The sequence below is a fragment of the Nanorana parkeri genome, unplaced genomic scaffold, assembly GCF_000935625.1.
Source record: "Nanorana parkeri isolate BGI_ZX_2015 unplaced genomic scaffold, ASM93562v1 scaffold2874, whole genome shotgun sequence".
Lineage (NCBI taxonomy): Eukaryota > Metazoa > Chordata > Amphibia > Anura > Dicroglossidae > Nanorana > Nanorana parkeri.
In genome coordinates, this window is record NW_017309142.1 from 1 (window position 1) to 8,988 (window position 8,988).

At 43.8% G+C, this 8,988-nt stretch overlaps 1 long non-coding RNA gene across 2 annotated transcripts in view; it reads left to right on the forward strand.

Annotated features, from left to right (window-relative positions):
- The first annotated feature begins 7,555 nt into the window (after positions 1-7,555).
- Positions 7,556-8,988, forward strand: part of LOC108802458 — a 16,888-nt gene continuing 15,455 nt past the window's right edge. Inside the window, exon 1 of one of the 2 annotated variants that reach the window (XR_001942223.1) lies at positions 7,556-7,567. This is a non-coding gene — a long non-coding RNA (uncharacterized LOC108802458). The remainder of the gene's footprint in view (positions 7,568-8,988) is intronic. The other variant, XR_001942222.1, reaches the window with a different exon arrangement.

An 8,988-nucleotide genomic window follows, 5' to 3' on the forward strand; every position in this document is an offset into this window, starting at 1 on the left:
ATGCTGACTGGTGAAATTTTTGACTGACTGGTGAGACACCGACAAATTTTTCAAGCCCTGTATATATATTTATTTTTGGTTTGAATATGCTTTAAAAAACAATCATGGCTGAAATGCCACTTTCTTTATGACAGATGTAATGCTGAGCCTAGTCTCTACTTTTAGCATCAGTCCCTGACACCAACAGTTAGAAGGAAATTTACTCTGCTTCCCGGTTTATTCCTTTTCCTCTCAGATGGTTGCATTAACCAGTTGCTCCTTGCTGATCTCCCTCCAGGCTGTGAATGCAGAAGTGATGTGTATTACAGTGTATTGATGTATTGATGTGTATTACAGTCATCCGGTTGCTATAGCCAGAGAGAAGTAGCTGATGAAGCAGATCTCTGCTTCATCAGCTTCTTTTGGGGTCCCCAGGTGACATAAAGAGGACCTATCAGTGTACCTGTGCTATTATATAGGGGGATTGTTATCCCCCTATGTAATAGCAATAACAATAAGTGTAAAAAAATATTTATATATAATTAAATACCACCAAAAGAAAGCTCTATCTGTTCCCAAAAAATGGTATAAAATTCATTTCAGTACAGCGTTGCATGACGGAATAAATGTCAGTCAAAGTACCGCAGCGCTGAATACTGAAAAATGGCCTGGATGGGAAGGGGGTTTAACACCGCGGACTTCAAGTGGTTAAAGAAGTATCTCTAGAAATACTCGTACATGACTATACATATTGGTAGCTTCGGGCTACAGATGTTTTTGGGGAAGAGTTTTTTTTTTTTGGTGAGAGAAGTTATAAATTTAGGAATACAATCATATATTTACGTCATGGTTTAAATATTAATGAAAAAAGCATTCAAATTGTCGAAGTGCCGGCAGGATTTAATTGCTAAACCCACAGACAAAGGTGGCAATATTGTTATCTTCTCCCAGGACATCTATAAAAAAAACAAGCCCTTCATCAGTGTAATGATCCTTCTACCTATCTCAGGTTAAAAACAGATCCATCTGAACCCCACTGAGGTCTTATTGCATAAGACGGTGAACGGGGTATTGAAAGGCCAACGGGCTTTGATCACCCATATCTTTATGGCAACTAAACAGACTATTGCCCAATCTTGCAAATCCCCGATCCTTAGCTTTCAAGCAGTGAAAAAGAGAATTAAATGAAAAATTATCATCGCTCCTAGCTGGCTCACATGGCAAATGTTTGCACATATGGGAACCCTGGTTGACATATGCCAGCCCCCACTATTTTTATGCCACTTTAGTGTCATCGTCATTCTAGAGCTCATCTGATGGAATGTCTCCCCCACCAACCCGACCTCCTCTTCTCCTACTCCCTCACCAACATCACTATCTACTCTTGCTTATCCTTTAAAGGAGAACTATGGGGTTAGGGCTTTTTCCCATAGTTCTCCTAAGGCCCCATTCACATTGAGCGATTCGCAAATTGCGCGTTTGTCGCGTGATTTGCATTTTGCGCGATATCGCGTGTTTTTCCGCGCGCTATCGCGCAAATGCTTGCATTGAGCATGCTAGAATCGCGGCAAAATCCGCTCCAAAAAGGGTCCTGCTGTAGCGACGCACGACCCGCGACAGCTACAGACAGAGCCCCATTGAGATGCATTGGAGAGCGATATCGCGCGGTAAATAGCCGCGATATCGCGGGAATTACAGCGCGATAAATTGCTCCGTGTGAACGGGGCCTAAGGGTAGCGGGAGGACACAAACCAGCGTCCTCCCGTCACCCAAAGCTCAGTATAGCTCGCGGTATACTGAGACGCCGCAGCCGGAACGGATCCCGACAATTCTGTCCGGATCCACCCAGCTGCGTGAGTGACAGCTGGCTCTGCCTATCTAGAGGCAGAGCCAGCTGTACCCGCCCCCTCCCCCGTCCGTTCCGCCAGTTAGCACTGGAGGATCGGAGCGAGTAGGGGGGGGAACCCCTGCAGGGAGCCGTGAGTGACAGTCACGGCTCTCTGTACGGATAGATCGAGAAGTGAGTGAGCACCGTTATGTGTTCGCTCACTTCCCGATCTACTGAGCCAACCTGTGACAGTTTCATTGTCACAGGTCGGCTCAGATTATGAGGCTGAGTGAAAATCACTCGCCTCATAATTCTCCTTTAATACTCCCATCTCTCTATCCTCGATCTTCCCCCTCTGTTCTCTCGTGACCTTTTATGGTATAATAAACCCTCTGTCCCTTAGACCCCCCTGCGGTGAGGTGGTAGTAATCTACGTATCCCATCGTTAACCTGTCCAGGTAGTTTATATATGCTGTATTACTTGGGCCATTCACGAAACTAGCTTATATGACTGCATGGGAAACTGATCTTGGTGTAGCCCTCTCTATTGAAGAATGGCAACAGTGCACTATGAGGTTGATGCTGGGAGTTCCCAACGTCTCCCTAGCAAAGGCCAATTATAAAGTTTTTTCCAGATGGTACCTTGTTCCAGTTAGGCTGGCAACTATGTTCCCCGGGAAGAGCCCTTTATGTTTTAGAGGATGTAATCAGCAAGGTACTATGATCCACATCTGGTGGCAGTGCCCAAAAATGCTCCGCTTTTGGAATACGTTTTTTGCCCTATTTTCTGAGATCCTCCGGTTTCATATCCCGAGAGATCCGCAATACTTACTCTTGAACAAACCGGTCCCAGGTATTTCAAGAGCACAGGGCAAACTCTTGTTCTTTTTTTCTTTAGCAGCAAAGATCTCAATTGCTCGGTCCTGGAAATCAGAAAGGGTACCATTCTCTATGGTTCTATCCAAACGAAACTGGATTATGATCCATGAGAAGCTTTATAGTATATTGCAAGATAGATACACCAGCTTTGAAGAAGTCTGGAAACCATGGCTGATGCATCAAGGGATTTCAAATTTGTCGGGCATCCTGCCCAATTCCCCGGTTTAGTGAAGGCTTTAGATATCAGGAATTTATGAGTCTGAAATGTTTCTTTTTGCCTTACTCTCCTTTTTTTTTTTTTCTCCCCCTTTCATTTTTACTTTTTCTTCCTTGTCGTAATTAAATAGTGTCTCCATTTAACTTTCCCCCAGGTGGGAGTTGTGAACTACCCATCCAGAGGGATTTAGCATGCATAGATTAAGGGATATATAATGGCATTCACAACGGCATGAGAGAATAATCGAATATATATTTGTATCCCCTAATTCAAGGTTGCAGTACCTAGGGTATAAGAATAAGTATCAAGGGCTTCTGAAATGTTTGAACTCTATAGAGAAGTCAGGGCAGGGGAAGAAGTAATGTATCCCATGCTTTGTTGCTGTAGAAAGATTATCGATTGCTAGACAATGCCTATTATGACATATATGTTACATAATTTTATGACCATATTTCTGTGTGCGATTAAAAGTTTATAAGCATGGAAACCAATAAAAAACTTTGAAAACAGGTAGTTTAGTGAATATGCACTAAAATACCTACTATACGCAGCATTTCTTCATGATATATAATGATATGCTGTACCCATATTGTAACGGAATGAGACAAAATTCCGGAAGCTTACTTTTTTCCTTAAATCTTTCGATTTTTTATTATTTTATGTTCTATTATATGCTCCTATTTGTGTTTTTAATGTTCCTACTTTATATGTTGCTTGAGGCTGCTGCCTCAGCTCACTGAAGTTAACGTGCATGATGTAATGTACGTCTACGCTTTTCCCTTTTTTGAAAACAATAAAAAAAGATTGTGCAAGAAAGTGAGATCCATCCAAATTACAATCACTACCAAGAAAATGTGTTGAAAGCTTCTATATAAGTTACAGATTACGAGAAAATCTACTTTAGGAATATTACTGAAAATGAATGTGGAAAGTTATTCGTAAATCACAGAGTTGGGTCAACCCTCTGGGATGACTAACGGTGTTGGGGATAAAATCTGTCAAAGAACCACTCTCCAAATATTTAAATTCTCTATTAAGACCCCATTCTGATAAAAAGTCTCTCATGTATTTTAGATACATTAGATGTGATTAGCATGACAAATGTGCTAAGCTTCTATACCTGTATTCTCAAACCCATAGAGTGAAAACATTTTATCTTATATAATGTAATCTTTATAGATTGTATCTGCAAGGACATTGTATGTGTGTTGTTTCTCATTGATTTTAGTTTTCAGTATTTGATTAGGCAAGTGTTATTCAGGACAGCACTGAGAAGCTTGCTGGCTCTGACATATATGAACCTGCTCCTCACCCATTGGAAGGAAGCACAAATGTATATGGTTGATAAGCAGTTCTATATAAGATTGGAATATGGCCGAGATTTGTAAACAAGATTCAGATTATGTGGAAAAAGTTGTGAATTTCCTGAATCAATACGAGGTAAGCATGCAGTTTATCTAGTTCTTGGTAAAGTTATTGTTAGATTTAAAAAATGTTTATAGAAAACTGCTAACAAATAAATACGGTGCCAAATATTCTGTCTTGCTTTATGATAGCTATCATCTGGGTAATGTGAAGCCTACAATACCCGAGAGCTAATTCTTAAAGTGTAATAATATAAGTCTAAATTGTTTTGAGGAGTTCCAAAAAGGAGGTTGCTACGTAGCGGTTACAATAAAAAATGAATACACACCAATCAGCCATAACATTATGACCAACCGCCTAATATTGAGTAGGTCCCCCATTTGACAACAAAACAGCCCTGTCCCATGAAGGCATGGACTCCACTAGATCTCTGAAGGTATGCTGTGGTATCTGGCACCAAGCCATAAGTATCAGATCCTTTAAGTCCTGTATGTTGCGAGGTGGGCCTCCATGGATCGGTCTTGTTTTTACAGCACATCTCACAGATGCTCGACTGGAATGGGATCTAGGGAATTTAGAGGTCAACTCAACACCTTGAACTCATTGTTCTGTTCCTCAAATCATTCTTAAACCATTTGTGAAGTGTTGGAGGGTGTATTATCATGCTCAAAAAGACTATTGCCATCAAGGAATACCGTTTCCATGAAGGAATGTACCTGGTCAGCAACAATGTTTAGGAAGATGGTATGTGTGAAAGTAGCATCTACATGAATGGCAGGACCCAAGGTTTCCCAGCAGAACATTGAAGTGGGGTGGGGGCGGAGCCGCTGTGACAGAACGGACGAGCAGTGAGGGGAGAGAGAGGCGCCGGCTGTCAGAAGATGGTCGAGCGTCTCTCCTCACTGCTCTGCATTAGTTAGTGGCAGCGGCTCTGTCCTTCGCCCTCCCCCGCCGCCGGTTCCTTCACTTCTTCTCGGATCCCCGCTGGGGAGAGCAGCGGGGATCCAGAGAAGCGGCGGGAGGAGAGGACATGGCGATCTACCAGTGATCGCTACGCGATCGACTGGTAGATCGCGATCGACCTTATGGGCACCCCTGCCCTAGTGCATCCTGGTGTCATTTCTTACTCAGCTAAGTGACACACATGCACCCAGCCATCCAAATGATGTAACAGAAAATGTGATTCGTTAGACCTTTCTATCAGAACCAGTATTAACTTTTTCAGTAATTTGAGCTACAATAGCTCTTCTATTGGATCAGACTACACGGGCCAGCCTTCACTCCCCCATGTGCATCAATGAGCCTTAGCCGACCATGACCCTGTTGCCGGTTCACTGGTTTTCCTTCCTTTGACCACTTTTAGTAAATCCTGACCACTACAGACTGGGAACATACCACAAAAGCTGCAGTTTCAGAGTTGATCTGACCCTCCAGTTGTCTAGCCATCACAATTTGGCCCTTGTTACAGTCGCTGAAATTTTTACACGTCCATTTTTTCTGCTATGAGAACATAGACGTTTCTCTTATCTATCCACACTGGGGAAAAAATGTGGGGCTTTGGATATACTTTTAGTACATATTACCACATCAGAAAGCTGATACATACAACTGGCTGTACTACTGCTAAATTTTTCTTTTCAGATATACAATCACAGGGGTGTGGAATTCGTATCGCCCGACGCCCGGGACATGTAGTTCCGGGCGCCGGGGAAGTGGTTATAAAAATTAAAAAGCGATAAAAAAAAATAATAAAATTAAATTATAATTACATTTTTTTACAAAGTAAATAAAAATGTATACATGAAAACCAGCCCCACTGCCCCCATCATCTGCATGCGAATAAACGCGCAGTGTTTTTAACCGCGATCATGTGCAACCGCACAGGCAGGGTGGTATTGCGGCAGTAAACCGTGCAATCCGGTGTTGTGCCATCCGTGACTGCACGGTCATTGTGCACGAATCTGAGCGGATAACCGGGCAGTCACAGATCGCACACCACCGCCGATCGCGCTGGCAGTGCCATTATTTTCTATTGGCACCCCGGTCGTGCCAGGCAGATTGCACGGTTTACTGCCGCAATACCGCCCGGGCGGTCCCACGCAATCGCGGTTGAAAACACTGCGCGGTGCGTGTCGTGAAAAAAGGTACATGTACCTTTTTTCAGCGATTGCCATGCAGATGTAACCCCATACATGTGGACGCAACCGCTGTATGCAACCGCACATGATCGCGCGCCCCCCGGGATTGGCCAAGTCTGCACCAACCCTTAAAAACACTGCGGGTGCGTGTCGTGAAAAAAGGTACATGTACCTTTTTTCAGCGATTGCCATGCAGATGTAACCCCATACATGTGGACGCAACCGCTGTATGCAACCGCACATGATCGCGCGCCCCCCGGGATTGGCCAAGTCTGCACCAACCCTTAAGGGTAAATTCACTTTCCCAAGTAATTTTGGAAAATGGAATTACCCGCACAAATCTCCCTCCCACTATACTTACCTTTCGGCGAACAGTCCTTCCCGTCCACCAGTACGGGTGTACTATCTGTACCTGTTCCGTATATGGTGAATTTCGCTCGCAAATTGCAAGCACTCATTGGTCAACGCGGCCACCTGACGACGCTGACCCATGAGAAGCGCTTCTTAGCACTGCTAAATACGGTTTTGGTTAAAATTATTTTTTTGCATCAGGACAAGTAGATTGTTACGAGGGACAAGTAGATCGGGCCCCCACTTTAGTCCTTGGACAAGTAGTTTTTTCTAAAATTTCCACACCCCTGAATCATGATGACGGTGAGCACCTACCATCCACTGAAATACAGTCTGACTCACTTCCCAACTGAACTTAGTACAGCTACAGTAATGAACTGCAGTAGAGGTTCCTAAGTCACTATGGATCAGAATACCCTTACTCTTGTCTGTGAATATAATGTATTGCTGGGATTTGTAGTCCTCTATAGTTGGCGGTATTCTGCATTGCTGTATAATGCATTGTTGGAATTTGTAGTCCTCTATAGCTGATGGTATTCTGCATTGCTGTATAATCTATTCCTGGTATATGTAGTCCTCTATAGTTGGTGGTATTCTGCATTGCTGTATAATGTATTGCTGGGATTTGTAGTACTCTATAGTTGGTGGTATTCTGCATTGCTGTATAATGTATTGCTGGGATTTGTAGTACTCTATAGTTGGTGGTATTCTGCATTGCTGTATAATGTATTGATGGGATTTGTAGTCCTCTATAGCTGATGGTATTCTGCACTGCTGTATAATGTATTGATGGGATTAGTTCCTCTACAGGTTGGAGTCTGTGGCAGAACTACCAGGGTCATAATGGTCACAGCTGCAACTGGGCCCTGGTGCTCCACCACTGACTCCAAGCTGTAGAGACTGTTCCCTTGCAGTGTGCTGCGTGACATGTACCTTAGTAGCACACTGCAATGGAGCACTTCACTCATTAGCACAGTACAAATGTACATGTCACTCTGTAGTGCAGTTAAAACCTCTTGTATTGTATTTTTCTTCTAAGATTTAAGCACAAAATTAGTTCAGACAGCCGTATGAAGTGTTTTTCTAAAATAAATCATCAGTATTCGAGCCTAAGTTCAGGGTTGGCACTTTGAGACACATAAGTTGGTTTAGTGATTCAGTTTGGGCACTTTGGCTCAAAAAGGTTTGCCATCGCTGCTTTATACCATCTACATACCCAGAATCTGTAAATCAAAGCCCAACTCCGCACTTACCCTTGCCTTCTCCCTCTAAAAGGCCCACCACGCTGTATCATATACTTTATATATATTTCCTTCAGGCCGGCAGTACTGTGTTCATGCAGAGAGCAGAACTGATGCAATGGCATCAGAAATACTTCCAATACACTAGGAATAAAGGGTGTTGTAGTGCCGCTACCCTAGGGAATGTAGCTATGATGCTCTACATCAGGGGTAGCCAAACTCCGGCCCTTCAGCTGCGGTGAAACTACAAATCCCATGATGCACATTTTTAGATTGTAAGCTCTCACGGGCAGTGAGTACAGTGTTTTAGCAAGGGTGGGGGGGCTCTATAAGTAACCAGGCATTGCTTGTAGTGTAAGGTCCACTTAATGGGTATATTCACATGCCCACAGCGGGTCATACATGTGTGTTTATGCACCCAGGATTCACATGTGTACCATGTAGCTGCCGCCAGAAGTCTTTAAAAAGATAATAAATAAATGATGCAGTGGCTGTATGAATCATCCCGCACATTAGACCGATTACATCCACACAGGGATAGATGTCAGGCCATGGACTTAGACTATGTCCAGGGCAGTGCACCTGTCCCTGGACGGATGTAAAGCATGGATGTGCAGGAAGAGCCATACAGCTACTGCATGTCAGCTTGTCACTGAATTTTTACAGCTGTGGCTACACATGTGGCTCCCGGGTGTTTAACCTCTTCGTGACTGACGACGTACAGTGTACTTCGCCAGCATCAGGGCTGTTTAAACAGACTCCCGGTGACTTTTGCCGCCGGGACTCTGTTTAAACTTGTAGAGCCGACTGTCGGCTTTACCACAGAAGCGATCCTGGCGACTTACCTGTCCCGAAGAAGGGGCCGCCCCCCACTTCAATAGCTTATTTCCAGTGTAAAGGTGACACTGGGGGTCTTTTGGACCCCCAGCATCACCTTAAAGAGTACCTGTCACCACCATCTGCTATCACATGGGGGGGCTTGTAAGCCCC